General features: G+C 38.5%; 1 long non-coding RNA gene across 1 annotated transcript in view; it reads left to right on the forward strand.

Moving 5' to 3' along the window:
* The window catches only part of Gm31706, a 96328-nt gene that overhangs the window by 26607 nt on the left and 53760 nt on the right, over window positions 1–15961 (forward strand). The gene's annotated exons all lie outside the window — the stretch shown is intronic.

Genomic DNA, 15961 nt, shown 5'->3' on the forward strand with positions numbered 1-15961 from the left:
AAATGAAATTTTAAAATAGTTTGAGATACCACTTTATGTCAGTCAGAATGGCTATCTGACAACAAATGTTGGTCCTCTCTTAGCAGTGCTATTTGGGGAAAATATAGACTTGAGGAGGCGATGCAGTCTGGCTCACAGAATTATGTCAATGAGGATGAGCTTTGAGGATTTATAGTCTCACTGCATTTTCTGTTCTCTCTCTCTACTTCCTGTATATAGATGAAAGTGGATTTTGCCAGCGTCAGGCCACCAAACCTGCTTCCCTACCATCATGGACTCTATCTTCCTGAAATAATAAACTAAAATAAGGCCTTTCTTCCTTATGTTTCTTTTGGTCACAGAAAGAGAATAACTAATATACTGGAGGATGTGAAACATGTCTACAGAATTATCTATACTCTTTCCATTTTATTCTAGTTCTATTTATTTTAAACGGTCAACGACACAATTTGCTTTGGTTATCATCTAGGAGACCACAGAAAAAAATTTTCAAAATGATATTTTTATCTGTCATAAGCTTAAGCAAGAGAAAGATATCAGTGAGAGAATGAGGGAGAGGAAATCTCTTTCATCTATTCATATAAGGTTAATATTTAGTCCTGCAATTCTTTGTGGGCAAAAAAAGCCAAACTTTTATATTTTGTGGACTTCACATCTCTCAATTGAGAGAATAAAACACCTCAAAATATGTAATATTATAAGGCTCTAAATTAATGTTGATAAAATTGCTCTTTGCTTCTTAACATTGAAGTTATATAAATAATTTCTCTTATGAATATGTTTAGAAATTTAGGATGTTAAGTGTCTAATTTAGGGAGAAATGGGGAAAATTTGATCCTGGCACTTGGTAGCTGGGTGACCTCAGGATTTCATGCTTCAATTTAGGGAACATTATTATTCATTAGGTAGAAATATGCACAATGCCTTCTTTTTGGACAACCATTCTCTAAACTCCCTTAGTGGAGTTCACATAACTGATCTCATGAATATGTAAAGAGATGGAGAGAAATAACTTCTCTGTATATTTAAGAAGGAAGAATGAAAGATTTAGTGTCTGTCTTATCAATTTAACCAAAGTCAAAGGCAGTGTTACAAAAACAAATCTTACCAGATTAGCCTGATCAGATAAAAATTCAAACCTTGTAACTAAATTTTACCTTAATTATTTTAATAATCCAGATTTAGCTGATCAATAGTTTAATTAAGAAATTAAATTAAAAAAACTTTTATTAGGTATTTTCCTCATTTACATTTCCAATGCTATCCCAAAAGTCCCCCATACCTTCCCCCCCGACTCCCCTACCCATCCACTCCTACGTCTTGGCCCTGGCATTCCCCTGTACTAAGGCATATAAAGTTTGCAACTCCAATGGGCCTCTCTTTCCACTGATGGCCAACTAAGCCATCTTCTGATACATATGCAGCTAGAGACACGAGCTCCAGAGGGTACTGGTTAGTTCATATTTTTGTTCCACCTATAGGGTTGCAGATCCCTTTAGCTCCTTGGTTACTTTCTCTAGCTCCTACATTGGGGCCCTGTGATCCATCCAATAGCTGACTGTGAGCATCCACTTATGTGTTTACTAGGCCCCAGCATAATCTCACAAGAGAGAGCTATATCAGGGTCCTTTCAGCAAAATCTTGCTAGTGTATGCAATGGTGTCAGCGTTTGGAGGCTGATTATGGGATGGATCCCCGGATATGGCGGTCTCTAGATGGTCCATTCTTTTGTCTCAGCTCCAAACTTTGTCTCTGTAACTCCTTCCATGGGTGTTTTGTTCCTAATTCTAAGAAGGGGCAAAGTGTCCACACTTTGGTCTTCATTCTTCTTGAGTTTCATGTGTTTCACAAATTGTATCTTATATGTTGGGTACTCTAAGTTTCTGGGCTAATATCCACTTATCAGTGAGTACAGATCATGTGAGTTCTTTTGTGACTGGGTTACCTCACTCAGAATGATGCCCTCCAGGTCCATCCATTTGCCTAGAAATTTCAATAAATTCATTCTTTTTAATAGCTGAGTAGTTCTCCATTGTGTAAATGTACCACATTTTCTGTATCCATTCCTCTGTTGAGGGGCATCTGGGTTCTTTCCAGCTTCTGGCTATTATAAATAAGACTGCTATGAACATAGTGGAGCATGTGTCTTTCTTACCAGTTGGAACATCTTCTGGATATATGCCCAGGAGAGGTATTGCGGGATCCTCAGGTGGTACTATGTCCAATTTTCTGAGGAACTGCCAGACTGATTTCCAGAGTGGTTGTACAAGCTTGGAATCCCACCAACAATGGAGGAGTGTTCCTCTTTCTCCACATCCTTGCTAGCATCTGCTGTCACCTGAATTTTTGATCTTAGCCATTCTGACTGGTGTGAGGTGGAATCTCAGGGTTGTTTTGATTTGCATTTCCCTGATGATTAAGGATGCTGAACATTTTTTCAGGTGCTTTTCAGCCATTCGGTATTCCTCAGTTGAGAATTCTTTGTTTAGCTCTGAGCCCCATTTTATTTTGATCAATATGTCTTCTGTTTAATGAATGAACTAAATTAACTTTAAAAGCAAATTGTTAATGTTGTATGTACCCTTTTATAACAAAAGGCAGTGCCACCATGTAAGAGTTGGTACTAAGTTACACACTACAGCTACTATCAAAGCAGGTAGCTCTCAGAAATTTCTCACATCTAATCCATTTTTGAAGCTTGACAATTATGTTTATAAATTCTTTCCTCTTATCTGTCCAGCAGTATATGACTTCTTCAATATTTATTTTTCAATTATAATGAAGAAAGTTCTTTATTTTATTTTATTTTATTTTTTTTATTAGGTATTTTCCTCGTTTATATTTTCAATGCTATCCCAAAAGTCCGGCATACCATAGCCAAAATTTGCAGGTGATAGAACTCTTCTCTATAAGGAGTTATTATGAACTCTGATGACACCAGGAATTGTACTTTTGAAAGTGTAATAGGGGAAGTTTTGATTTGACATATTCATATTATAAAAAACATAGAAATATGAATATGAGTTCATAGTATGTAATCTTTTTTAAAAATATTTTTTATTCGTATTATCCTCAATTACATTTCCAATGCTATCCCAAAAGTTCCCCATAACCTCCCCCCCACTCCCCTACCCACACATTCCCACTTTTTGGCCCTGGAGTTCCCCTGTACTGGGGAATATTAAGTTTGCTTGTCCAATGGGCCTCTCTTTCCAATGATGGCCGACTAGGCCATCTTTTGATACATATGCAGCTAGAGTCAAGAGCTCTGGAGTACTGGTTAGTTCATAATGTTGTTGCACCTACAGGGTTGCAGATCCCTTTAGCTCCTTGGATACTTTCTCTAGCTCCTCCATTGGGGGCCCTGTGATCCATCCAATAGCTGACTGTGAGCATCCACTTATGTGTTTACTAGGCCCCGGCCTAGTCTCACAAGAGACAGCTATATCAGGGTCCTTTCAGCAAGCACTTGCTAGTGTATGCAATGGTGTCATCGTTTGGAGGCTAATTATGGGATGGATCCCTGGATATGGCAGTCTCTAGATGGTCCATCCTTTTGTCTCAGCTCTAAACTTTGTCTCTGTAACTCTTTCCATGGGTGATTGTTTCCAATTCTAAGAAGGGGCAAAGTGTCCACACTTTGGTCTTCATTGTTCTTCAGTTTCATGTGTTTTGCAAATTGTGTCTTATATCTCCGGTATGCTAAGTTTCTGGGCTAATATCCACTTATCATTGAGTACATATCATTTGAGTTCTTTTGTGATTGTGTTACCTCACTCAGGATGATGCCCTCCAGGTCCAACCATTTGCCTAGGAATTTCATAAATTCATTCCTTTTAATAGCTGAGTAGTACTGCATTGTGTAAATGTACCACATTTTTTTGTACCCATTCCTCTGTTGAGGGGCATCTGGGTTCTTTCCAGTTTCTGGTTATTATAAACAAGGCTGCTATGAATATAGTGGAGCATGTGTCTTTCTTATCGGTTTGGACATCTTCTGGATATATGCCCAGGAAATGTATTGTGGGATCCTCCTGTAGTACTATGTTCAATTTTCTGAGGAACCGCCAGACTGATTTCCAGAGTGGTTGTACAAGCTTGCAATCCCACCAACAATGGAGGAGTGTTCCTCTTTCTCCACATCCTCGCCAGCATCTGCTGTCACCTGAATTTTTGATCTTAGCCATTCTGACTGGTGTGAGATGGAATCTCAAGATGTTTTGATTTGCATTTCTCTGATGATTAAGGATGCTGAACATTTTTTCAGGTGCTTCTCAGCCAATGGTATTCCTCAGTAGAGAATTCTTTGTTTAGCTCTGAGCCCTATTTTTAATGGGGTTATTTGATTTTCGGGATCCACCTTTTTGAGTTCTTTATATATATTGGATATTAGTCCCCTATCTGATTTAGGATAGGTAAAGATCCTTTCCCAATCTGTTGGTGGCCTTTTTCTCTTATTGATGGTGTCTTTTGCCTTGCAGAAGCTTTGCAGTTTCATGAGGTCCCATTTGTCAATTCTCGATCTTACAGCACAAGCCATTGCTGTTCTATTCAGGAATTTTTCCCCTGTGCCCATATCTTTGAGGCTTTTCCCCACTTTCTCCTCTATAAGTTTCACTGTCTCTGGTTTTATATTGAGTTCCTTGATCCACTTAGATTTGACCTTAGTACAAGGAGATAGGAATGGATCAATTCACATTCTTCTACATGATAGCCGCCAGTTGTGACAGCACCATTTGTGGAAAATGCTGTCTTTTTCCCACTGGATGGTTTAAGCTCCATTGTCAAAGATCAAGAGACCATAGGTGTGGGGGTTCATTTCTACGTCTTCAATTCTATTCCATTGGTCTATTTGTGTGTCACTATACAAGTACCATGCAGTTTTTATCACAATTGCTCTGTAGTACAACTTTAGGTTAGGCATGGTGATTCCACCAGAGGTTCTTTTATCATTGAGAAGAGTTTTTGTATCCTAGGTTTTTTGTTATTCAAGATGAATTTGCAGATTGCTCTTTCTAATTCATTGAAGAATTGAGTTGGAATTTTGATGGGGATTGCATTGAATCTGTAGATTGCTTTTGTTAAGATAGCCATTTTTTCTATATTGATCCTGCCAATTCATGAGCATGGGAGATCTTTCCATCTTCTGAGATCTTTAATTTCTTTCTTCAGAGACTTGAAGTTCTTATCATACAGATCTTTCACTTCCTTAGAGTCACGCCAAGGTATTTTATACTATTTGTGACTATTGAGAAGGGAGTTGTTTCCCTAATTTCTTTCTCAGCCTGTTTATCCTTTGTGTACAGAAAGGCCATTGACTTGTTTGAGTTAATTTTATATCCAGCTACTTCACTGAAGCTGTTTATCAGGTTTAGGAGTTCCCTGGTGGAATTTTTAGGGTCACTTATATATACTATCATATCATCTGCAAAAAGTGATATTTTGACTTCTTCCTTTCCAATTTGTATCCCCTTGATTTCCTTTTGTTGTTGAATTGCTCTGGCTAGGATTTAAAGTACAATGTTGAATAGGTATGGAGAAAGTGGGTAGCCTTGTCTAGTCCCTGATTTTAGTGGGATTGCTTCCAGCTTCTCACCATTTACTTTGTTGTTGGCTAGTGGTTTGCTGTAGATTGCTTTTATCATGTTTAAGTATGGTCCTTGAATTCCTGTTCTTTCCAAGACTTTTTTTCACGAATAAGTGTTGGATTGTATTAAATGTTTTCTCTGCATTTAACGAGATGATCATGTGGTTTTTGTCTGTGAGTTTGTTTATATAATGGTTTACGTTGATGGATTTCCATATATTAAACCATCCCTGCATCCCTGGAATAAAACCCTACTTGGTCAGGAAGGATGATTGTTTTAATGTGTTCTTGGATTCCGTTAGTGAGAATTTTATTGAGTATTTTTGCATCGATATTCATAAAGGAAATTGGTCTGAAGTTCTCTATCTTTTCTGGATCTTTCTGTGCTTTAGGTATCAGAGTAATTGTGGCTTCATAGAATGAATTGGGTAGAGTATCTTCTGCTTCTATTTTGTGAAATAGTTTTTGCAGAACTGGAATAAGATCGACTTTGAAGGTCTGATAGAACTCTGCATTAAACCTATCTGGTCCTTGGGTTTTTTTTTTTTTTTTTTTTTTTGGTTGGGAGACTATTAGTGACTGTTTCTATTTCTTTAGGGGATATAGGACTATTTAGATCATTAACCTGATCCTGATTTAACTTTGGAACCTGGTATCTTTCTAGAAATTTGTCCATTTCATCCAGGTTCTCTAGTTTTGTTGAGTATAGCCTCTTGTAGAAGGATCTGATGGTATTTTGGATTTCTTCAGGATCTGTTGTTATGTCTCCCTTTTCATTTCTGATTTTGTTAATTAGGATGCTCTCCCTGTGCCCTCTACTGAGTCTGGCTAAGGGCTTATCTATCTTGTTGATTTTCTCAAAGAACCAGCTCCTCCTTTGGTTGATTCTTTGAATAGTTCCTCTTGTTTCCACTTGGTTGATTTCGCCCTTGAGTTTGATCATTTCCTGCCATCTACTCCTCTTGGATGAATTTGCTTCCTTTTGTTCTAGAGCTTTTAGGTGTGTTGTACAGCCACTAGTGTGTGCTCTCTCTAGTTTCTTTTTGGAGGCACTCAGAGCTATGAGCTTTCCTCTTAGAAATGCTTTTATTGTGTCCCATAAGTTTAGGTACGTTGTGGCTTCATTTTCATTAAACTCTAAAAAGTCTTTAAGTTCTTTCTTTATTCCTTCCTTGACCAAGGTATCATTGAGAAGAGTGTTGTTCAGTTTCCCTCACAGCCCTTGTAACGCCCTCACAGTCGCCGTTACAAGATGGTGCTGACATCCGTTGCTCGTAGTAAAATGTGCGCAGGCATCAGGGTATCTTTCCATTACCTGAGCCCTGCCTCTCTTGTGGCATTAACTGACTGATAGTGGGCAGCCAATCCCAGTGGTGCACATCTCCAACCGTTTTTCGCACCCTATAAAAGGGAAGGGTTTTCTGTTCTCTGGGTCTCCTCTCCTGAAGCTGATCATCTATCTCTCGAGATGTATTAAAGCTGTACTGCAGAAGGATCCCAGTGGCCTGCGTGCATTTTGCTGGCGAGACGGTAGCATGGATCATCTGGTGCTGGAAACCCGGGAATTAAAATCGCGGCTTTGAGGAGAACCCCCGGAGATGGGGCGGATTCAGAACTGCAGGGAAAAGGCAAGTTTGGAGAGATATATCTGATCGTGAACCTCTTATCCCTTTTGATTTCAGTCTTCACCCTAAGAACGGGTGGTACTGCTTTTAATATTCTATCTTTACTTAGTGCATTTGTTGTTCTGATTATTATGTTTTGGGAGGAATTTCTTTTCTGGTCCAGTCTGTTTGGAGTTCTGTAGGCTTCTTGTATGTTCATGGGCATCTCTTTCTTTAGGTTTGGGAAGTTTTCTTCTATAATTTTGTTGAAGAGATTTGCTGACCCTTTAAGTTGAAAATCTTCATTCTCATCTATTCCTATTACCTGTAGGTTTGGTCTTCTAATTGTGTCCTGGATTTCCTGGATGTTTTGAGTTAGGATTTTTTTTTTTTTTTTTTGCATTTTGCATTTTCTTTGATTGTTGTGCTGATATTCTCTATGGAATCTTCTGCATCTGAGATTCTCTCTTCCATCTCTTGTATTCTGTTGCTGATGTTCGAATCTATGGTTCCAGATTTCTTTCCTAGGGTTTCTATCTCCATCCTTGCCTCACTTTGCGTTTTCTTTATTGTGTCTACTTCCCTTTATAGGTCTAGTATGGTTGCTCATTTCCATCACCTGTTTGGATATGTTTTCCTGTTTTTCTTTAAGGACTTCTACCTGTTTGGTTGTGTTTTACTGTTTTTCTTATGGACTTGTAACTCTTTAGCAGTGTTCTCCTGTATTTCTTTAAGTGATTTATTAAAGTCCTTCTTGATGTCCTCTACCATCATCATGAGATATGATCTTAAATCCGGGTCTAGATTTTTGGGTGTGTTTGGGTGTCCTGGACTGGGTGAAGTGGGAGTGCTGGGTTCTGATGATGGTGAGTGGTCTTGGTTTCTGTTAGTAAGATTCTTACATTTACCTTTCACCATCTGGTAATCTCTGGAGTTAGTTGTTATATTTGTCTCTGTTTAGAGATTGCTCCTCTGGTGCTTCTGTTACCCTCTATCAGCAGACCTGGGAGACTAGCTCTCTCCTGAGTTTCAGTGGTCAGAGTACTCTCGGCAGGCAAGCTCTCCTCTTGCAGGAAAGGTGCCCAGATATCTAGTGTTCGAACCTGTCTCCTGGCAGAAGTTGTGTTCCACTCACCAGAGGTCCTAAAATCCCGTGGAGAGTCCTCTGGGAACCTTGGGGGTGTCTGCCAACTCCGCGCCCAAGGTGACCCGGTGTTGCAGTTGATTGGAAGGACAAGAAATTAAAATTTTCAAATGCTATCCCAAATGTTCCCTATACCTTCCCTCTGCCTTGCTCCCCTACCTACCAACACCTGCTTCTTGGTTCTGGCATTCCCCTGTATTGGGGCACATAAAGTTTGCAATACCAAGGGGCCTCTCTTCCCAGTGATGGCTAGTTAGTCCATCTTCTGCTACATCTTATGCAGCTATAGATACGAGCTCTGGGGGTACTGAGTAGTTCATATTGTTGTTCCACCTATAGAGTTGCAGACCCTTTCAGCTCCATTCGGGATAGCATTTGAAATGTATATAAAGAAAATATCTAATAAAAAATAAATTAAAAAAAATAAAAAATAAAAAGAAATTAATTTTTTGGCCAGTTTTAACCTTAATAATGACTTTTAAATAATGCCACTAGATAGTTGCTCTTCTTGAGGTAATTCCTTCATTCAGCAGATTCCATCTCTATTTCCTCAGCAATGTAATTGGACTTGGAGATGTCAAAGATGAAATATCCTTTGGTCAAATTTGAAGATTTCTAGTTGTCATGTTGAGGAAATTGGTTTCCTCCTATTGTGACACTTACTTTCTGCCGTCAGTGAATTGAAGTGTGAGCTAGAGCTCCTGTCTTGTCAATTCTAGTATTGATCTTTAAGGAATATGTCAGATTTCACTGGCTGGCCAATTAGTGCCAGACCCTGCCTTACTCTCAATAACTCTTCTTCAATCAATGATATTCTCACTCATCTTCTTTGAATCTGGAACTGTGGTGATTTGAATAAAAATGGCCTCCATAAGGTTCTTAATGTTCACTCATCAGGGAGTGGTATTACCTGAGAAGGATTAGGAGTAGATGTGGCTTTGTTGGAGTAGGTGTGGCCTTATTGGGGGAAATATATCACTGGGTTAGTCTTTGAGATTTCAAAAGCCAAAGCCAGGACCACTGTCTCTCTTTTCCTACTACCTGCTGATTCAGATGTAGAACTCTCAGTTACTTCTCTAGTACCATGACTGACTATATGCCGCCATACTTCCCTCCATGACAATAAAAGACTAAACCTTTGAATCTATATGCAAGCCCCAATTAAATACCTCAATTTATAAGAGTTACCAGGTTTATGGTTCCCTTCATAGTAATTAAACACTAACTAAGACAGGAACCATGAACTCTTTGATGAATATTTTTGTAGTACCAATGTCCTGTTATTATGAGAGATGTTAGGGTCTGCCATGTGACTGTGACTTGACTTTCTTTCTACTCATTTTTACCATCTCTGAAATCTCCATTTCTCATGTTTACTCAGATTGGATTATAGACTTTGTTCCATGACTACTCCATAATTCTGTAATAGGAGCAGAAATTTTCAGCAAGTCAGACAAGCTGATCATTCACACATTATTTATAGGTTTTCATATTTCAAAAACTGTGAATCATTTAGTGACACATAGAACAGAATGATTTTTGTCCTCTAGGGCTTACAGACAGTATAGGTTGCAAAAACATTAACACACAAATAGCACACACAACCAAAAGATGATATGTGTGTTCAGAGATAATATCTTTGGAGAGAAGAGCAAACAATGCCCTCAAGCTGGAATAGTTTATAACTTGATCCAGGATAACAACAAAGCCAATAGAGGTAGACCATAGAGAGTAAGACTCCTAAAGTTATTATAGAACGTCCTTATCAATCAATACTTTTTAAAACCTCATTGTCATTCAAGCAAACGCAGATACAGTTCAAGAAGGACATTAGAATGGTTGAATTTTGGGTCTTTGTCTTGCCCTAATCTCTTAGAACAGCATTTCTTAACCTGTGAGTTGAGACTGCTTTGAGGATTATATACTAGGTATCCTACATATCAGATATTTATATTATAATTCACAATGGTACCAAAATTACAGCTATAAAGTAGCAACAAAATAATTTTAAATTTTAATAATTCATGGGTTACCATCCATGAGGAACTGTGTTAAAGGGTTACATGTGGGAAGCCACATGTGCCATTGCAGAGTGGCGCTGGCTATTGCTGGCCACCACGAATAAGTTTGGACAAACAACCAATGTGTACATATGCAGTAAAGCTTTTTGCCAAGACACTGCCTGGCCCGGGCATGATAATGAGGCTTTGAGAGTATAACCAATCAGATGTAAGACATGCAAATGAGGTATGATAATGAGGCTCTGTGAGGTACAGAGAGTAGTCAGTCAGATGAGGAACATGCAAATGAGGCTTAGTGCATAACCAATCCGGGTGTGAGACACGCCTCTCCTAGGCCTATATAAGCAGCACCAGTTCTGGGTTTGGGGTCTCTTTGCCTCTGCAATCAAGCTCTCCCAATAAACGTGTGCAGAAGGATCCTGTTGCAGCATCGTTACTGCTGGCCAGTCCGGCGCACGCAAGAGTTACAGAGTTACAATTGTTGAGAACCACTATCTTAGAAACATATGCCTTGTTTTGCTTCACTTTCCAATCCCAAAACATAAAAGTAGTGAATAATAAAAGTAATTTTAAAATAACAGAATATCCAAACATTATGGGTAATTGCAGGAGTTGTTACAATACACAGGTTGGAAACACTAGCAATGGAGACAAGAATAGGTAATATAAAGACATAGTGGGTGAACATATTTTAAAACCAAGCTACATATCAGAAGGCTTAGAGGATGAAAAACAGGACAAACACTGAAAAATGATACCTAGGTCTATTATGCTCAAATTATAGTATATCAAAGAAAAAGAAATTCTTTAGTGGACCTGGATCATGGAAATGGGAATCTTATCTGTGAAGGAGAAAGTGTATGAATTAAATGAAACTTCTTATCAGAAATTATACAATGGAGAACATGTAGTACAATAAGTGTTGGGAAAAAAACCCAATGTTCACTAACCTAGAGCATGCAGCAGTGAAATTATCCCACAAAGTAGGGCATAAATGAAGACTTTCAGACAAATAAAGGGAGAAGAAGTCTTGTCAATGTTACCTTTTCTATAAGAATGATTTGGTGAGGCAGGAAGGATGAGAGGATGGAGAGTAGGTTTAGGGGGACAGTAGGATGTCAGAAATAACTTGAAGTGTTCAACACTGTAAGGCAATAAGAGATAGGCTCCAATTAATTGCATTATGCAAAATAGCTAGTAGAGTGGATTTTGAGCATAAAGAAAGGTGGTATGACTTGATTATTCATCCTGTCTGGAAATTAAGCACGCAAGGAGATGTGGTTGCATGTCACACTGATAAATACTTAATGAACTAAAACACAAGCTGATGGGTACTCCTGTGAGGAATTTTCTTTCTTGATCAGGTAACTGGAAGCAAAAAGACCCACCCTAAAGGTGGACAGCAACTTCTGGTGGTCACCCAGATGAAAGGACGTAGGAGGAAGAAACTGCTTCTGTGTGCTCATCCTCACTTCTGCTGGCAACTCTGTGTGTGCTGTTGATGAGGCATTCCTTCACCAATAGAAGGATCAACTTCTTAGGAAGTCCAATATAGACTGAAGGTCAGTAGCTCTTCAGGTATTTTCAGTGCCTTTAGAATCAAATTGGAGAACTCCTGGGACACTCGGATTCATGGATTGAATAAATACCAGCTATTGGTCTTCTCTAGTGTAAGGCAACCATTTTAGATAAGGGACAAGCCACTAAATTATATATAATACAAATACAGCTGTGTATATAAATATGTATTATAAGTATAATATGTAACAAACTTTATATATAATTGAATATATAACTATATACAATATAATATATAACACGGAGTATATATGATACATACACATATATACACACATGTATGTTTATCCACATATATATTTAGTTCTGTTCCCTTAGAGAATCTAATATAGGTGCTGCACTTAAATAAAGTGAAGGAAATATCATAAAGAATTGGATAATTTTAAAAACCAAGCTCTTGGAATGGGCCTTAAATGAAGATGGATATGGAAACTAAGAACGTGTAGAGAAAACAGCAGGGAGGTTTTAAAGAAATCCTTTGTTTGTAATTTTAAAGTGCATATATGCTTTAAAGGTATTTTTATTTAATTAACTACATTAGCACCTCATTTTGTAAAATTCTGAGAAGGCTACATTCAGCTCATGAGTTTTAATGCTCAGTGATTTAAGTTTAGACTTAAAGTATAGGCGAAATTAACAGGCAGAGAGAAGAATCTACAAAGTAATTAAAAACCCAGTACAGGATATTTTCTAAAGTAGTAACTGGCACAGACACTAACTGGTGTCTGTGGGATGTATTCAACTCTTAGCAGGGAAAGCATTCCTGTCATAAATGCATGCAAATGCTGCCAGATTACTGGAATTTCAATGCTCTTCAAGTCCCCAGGACTCATACCGCAGTCCTAAAATGTTAAGTTTCTGATAAGCTGATCTCTATCGGATTTTTTTAAAGAGTTGTTTTTATTATGTGTCTCTATGTGTTTGTGTATATGTGCGTGAGTGCTTTCAGAAGCCAGAAGGGAGAGGCAGATCTTCAGGAGCTAAAGTTACAGGCAGTGGTGAGCTACCTGACATGGTGCCTGGAATTGTACTCAGGTCTTCTGCAATAGCAGCAAGTGCCCTTAATCACTGAGCCACTTCTCCAGGCCATTACCACTCTAGTGTTTTAAAGTAGCATCACATTCACCCAGAGAGCTATCTGGACACAGAATATTGACACATGACCTTGACCCTATTATTGAGGGTACTTTATCATTGTAATTACAATACAGTTCAAACTGTACGTGCTAATGGATTACATCAAGGTATTTTCATCTGTGCCTATTGAAAACAGTTTAAACTCAAAATTACAAGCACAGAGGTGTCCTCTGGACCTCGGGGACAGCATTTTCTCATGAAAAAAGTGGGGAGTATAGGGTCAACAGGGTGTAGTTTATGTGCTGTTTTCTCTTTACTTCTGAACACTTGATGTGGAAAAGGAATCTAAGCTGTCAGTGGAGGTTCTCCATTAGTTCTCCACGACCCCATTTCCTCTGTTATGGGCCTGGCTCTAGGGAGGTGAGGGCCGCTTTCCACCAGGACACCAGGCATCTGTTTTCACGTCGTCCTGAAGATCATACTGGTCAGTAGCTAAAGTGGTAGAGAAACTTCTTTAAATATACTCTGCTCCTTTTCACCAAGACCCAATAGCTTCTGATGGTTAGGCTAGTCTATGCGGTCATGTTTCTTTTACAGTGCCTTCCCATTGTCTCGTTTCTTCTTTTATTTATGTCTCCTGTCAAAATTGAGGTCTGCCAGTCTACTCCTCTCTGCCTTACTCTATCAGCCCTTCCCTGCTTCAGGCTGCCTAAAATTGAATTTATGTCTGAATGTTGGTCTTGTAGAACATGGGTGACAGAATCCACCTTCTTTTGTAAAGTAGATCTTGAGAATTATCCTTATATATTCATATATCTATTTATAGCTGAACCAATATGAACCAATATGCTGTATCATAATTGTTTTTAAGGTAATGACATCTCAGTGGGTTGATGGAATCATTTTTCTTTCTGTCCTGCCTGCCTGTCTGCTCTGTTTTCTAATGAAGGTTTGATTTTATTTTTCCTGCAATGATAGCTACAGATTAAATAACAAGCAAGTACTGTATTGTTTCTTCTGCCTTGCTTGTGGTAGAGTCATGTTTCCTGTCTTCTGTTTTAAAAGCACATGGGAATTTTTCTCTGCTTTGAATGGCAGAAAGACCAGGAACAGAAATCACATTCTTCCCATGTCTGAGTGAAAAAACAAAACCCCCAAAACCAAAAAAGATAGCTTTTCATCAAACCAAGCTTTTATATCAGAATTGATACAAGCCACATTAAAAAAAGATGTTCAGTAGTATTTTAGAGTTATTTTCTTCCCCCACATAATAGTAGGGAATACACCATGCACTTAGGAGCTTGCTCTGTCTCTTGTAGACTTTGTGATCTGGGCTAGCCATTTCTGATGGTGATCTTACTATTTCTTGTCATAGAGTAGATAGCATAAAAGAGTGAGAACACAGACTATGGAGTCTCTTCTTAAATTGGTCAGAAAAACTGACTCTGCCCAATACATTGATGCTTTTTGAGGTGCAGATTTTATATGTATAGGAGATTCAAGATCTCCAAGAATTCCAGAATTGTTGTGCATTTATTTGCAAGCAGTTATTTGGTGCCTCTGGCAATTAACAGATGATCTTCTTTTTTAAAGAAGATTTTAAAGTGACCCCAAGAAGCTTTCACTGAAGCACTCTTTTAATTGCGCATACTGCCCAACATTTGACAACCTCTTTTCCCTGCGTCAAACTGTTCTGTTCTTTAAGCTTCATTGAGAATCATCTGTATTAGTGCCTAAGTAATGCACAACTATTTCTACTTTGAGGAAGGAGCAGAGTTCAGGGATGATGGTGTATGAAGAGAGTTCTGACTGCTTGTGGGGGACACTCCAAGAAAACAGTAAAAATCCTGTGACCTCAGTTTCTCCAAAACATAGAACTGTTCATGGAGTCTGTTTTGTGTTCCTTCCAGGTATAACAGATAGTAGTGAGTTTCTTTCAGATGACTCATTATTGCTGGATATTGTCTTTCAGTTAAATGTTTAAACTGTCCTTCAGAAAACCATGTTTTTGCTATGCAGTTTGTTTTTATTATTGAATACAGATCAATCTTAGGTAAACTTTACCCATGTGAACTCTCTTAACCCTCAGAGTATAAATTGTCTGATGCTCTAAATAAAGTTGCCTATTGCATGAGACTTCAGTCCACATCATTTATTATGGGCTCAATTCTCCCAGGTCCCTCCAGCCCTGGAGTGGTGAAACCTTCCTTTCCACCCTCATCTCGTCTCCTCAGCTTACAACTGAAGATCTCAAGGAAGTTTCCTGATCATGGATCTTCATTGTTTTTAGGCTCTTTTGTGAACATGAAAAGACCAGGTTGAGGGTTTAAGGTTGATGTCTGAGATGGTTACTGTTGTGGTTTGTTAAATCGATTGTGATTGTTGGATTGATCAAGGTGATGTGGAAATTAATGAAAGAGGAGGCACACCTCTACAGAAGCAGAATTGTCCTTAAATCAGAAGGATTATAGGACAGCAGTAGTCTCTATGGAGTAGAAACTATTCACCCAGGTCCTGGGAGCTTAGGACAGAAGAGGGAACTTTTGGGAGAGAAGTTTTATCTGTAGTTCTTTGTAGTTTCCAAGACCAACATTGCCAGCAGATGTTCTCATTACTAAGTTGGATTCTTTTTATTATTATTTTTGGTCAGCCAGATGTTCTTATCAAGATGCCTAAATGAGAGTTTCTGAGGTCCTTTGAGTCTCTTTGTTTAGGTCATTATTCCTTTGTTGTTCACGCCTGTAATCCCAGCACTCGGGAGGCTGAGAGTAAAGGATCTCTATAGATTCTAGGTCAGGCGGGGCTACACAATGTTTATCATCTGGCAGCATTGCTTTGATAGGAGAATCAATTGCCTCAGGGCATGAAGGGAGATTAGCAAATTCAAACTATCATTTATGGTTTAAGAAAGGACCTTATAGATTATTTCCATGTGATGTGCTCATGGCTT

Source organism: Mus musculus, chromosome 18 (genome assembly GCF_000001635.26).
Source record: "Mus musculus strain C57BL/6J chromosome 18, GRCm38.p6 C57BL/6J".
Classification (NCBI taxonomy): Eukaryota; Metazoa; Chordata; class Mammalia; order Rodentia; family Muridae; genus Mus; species Mus musculus.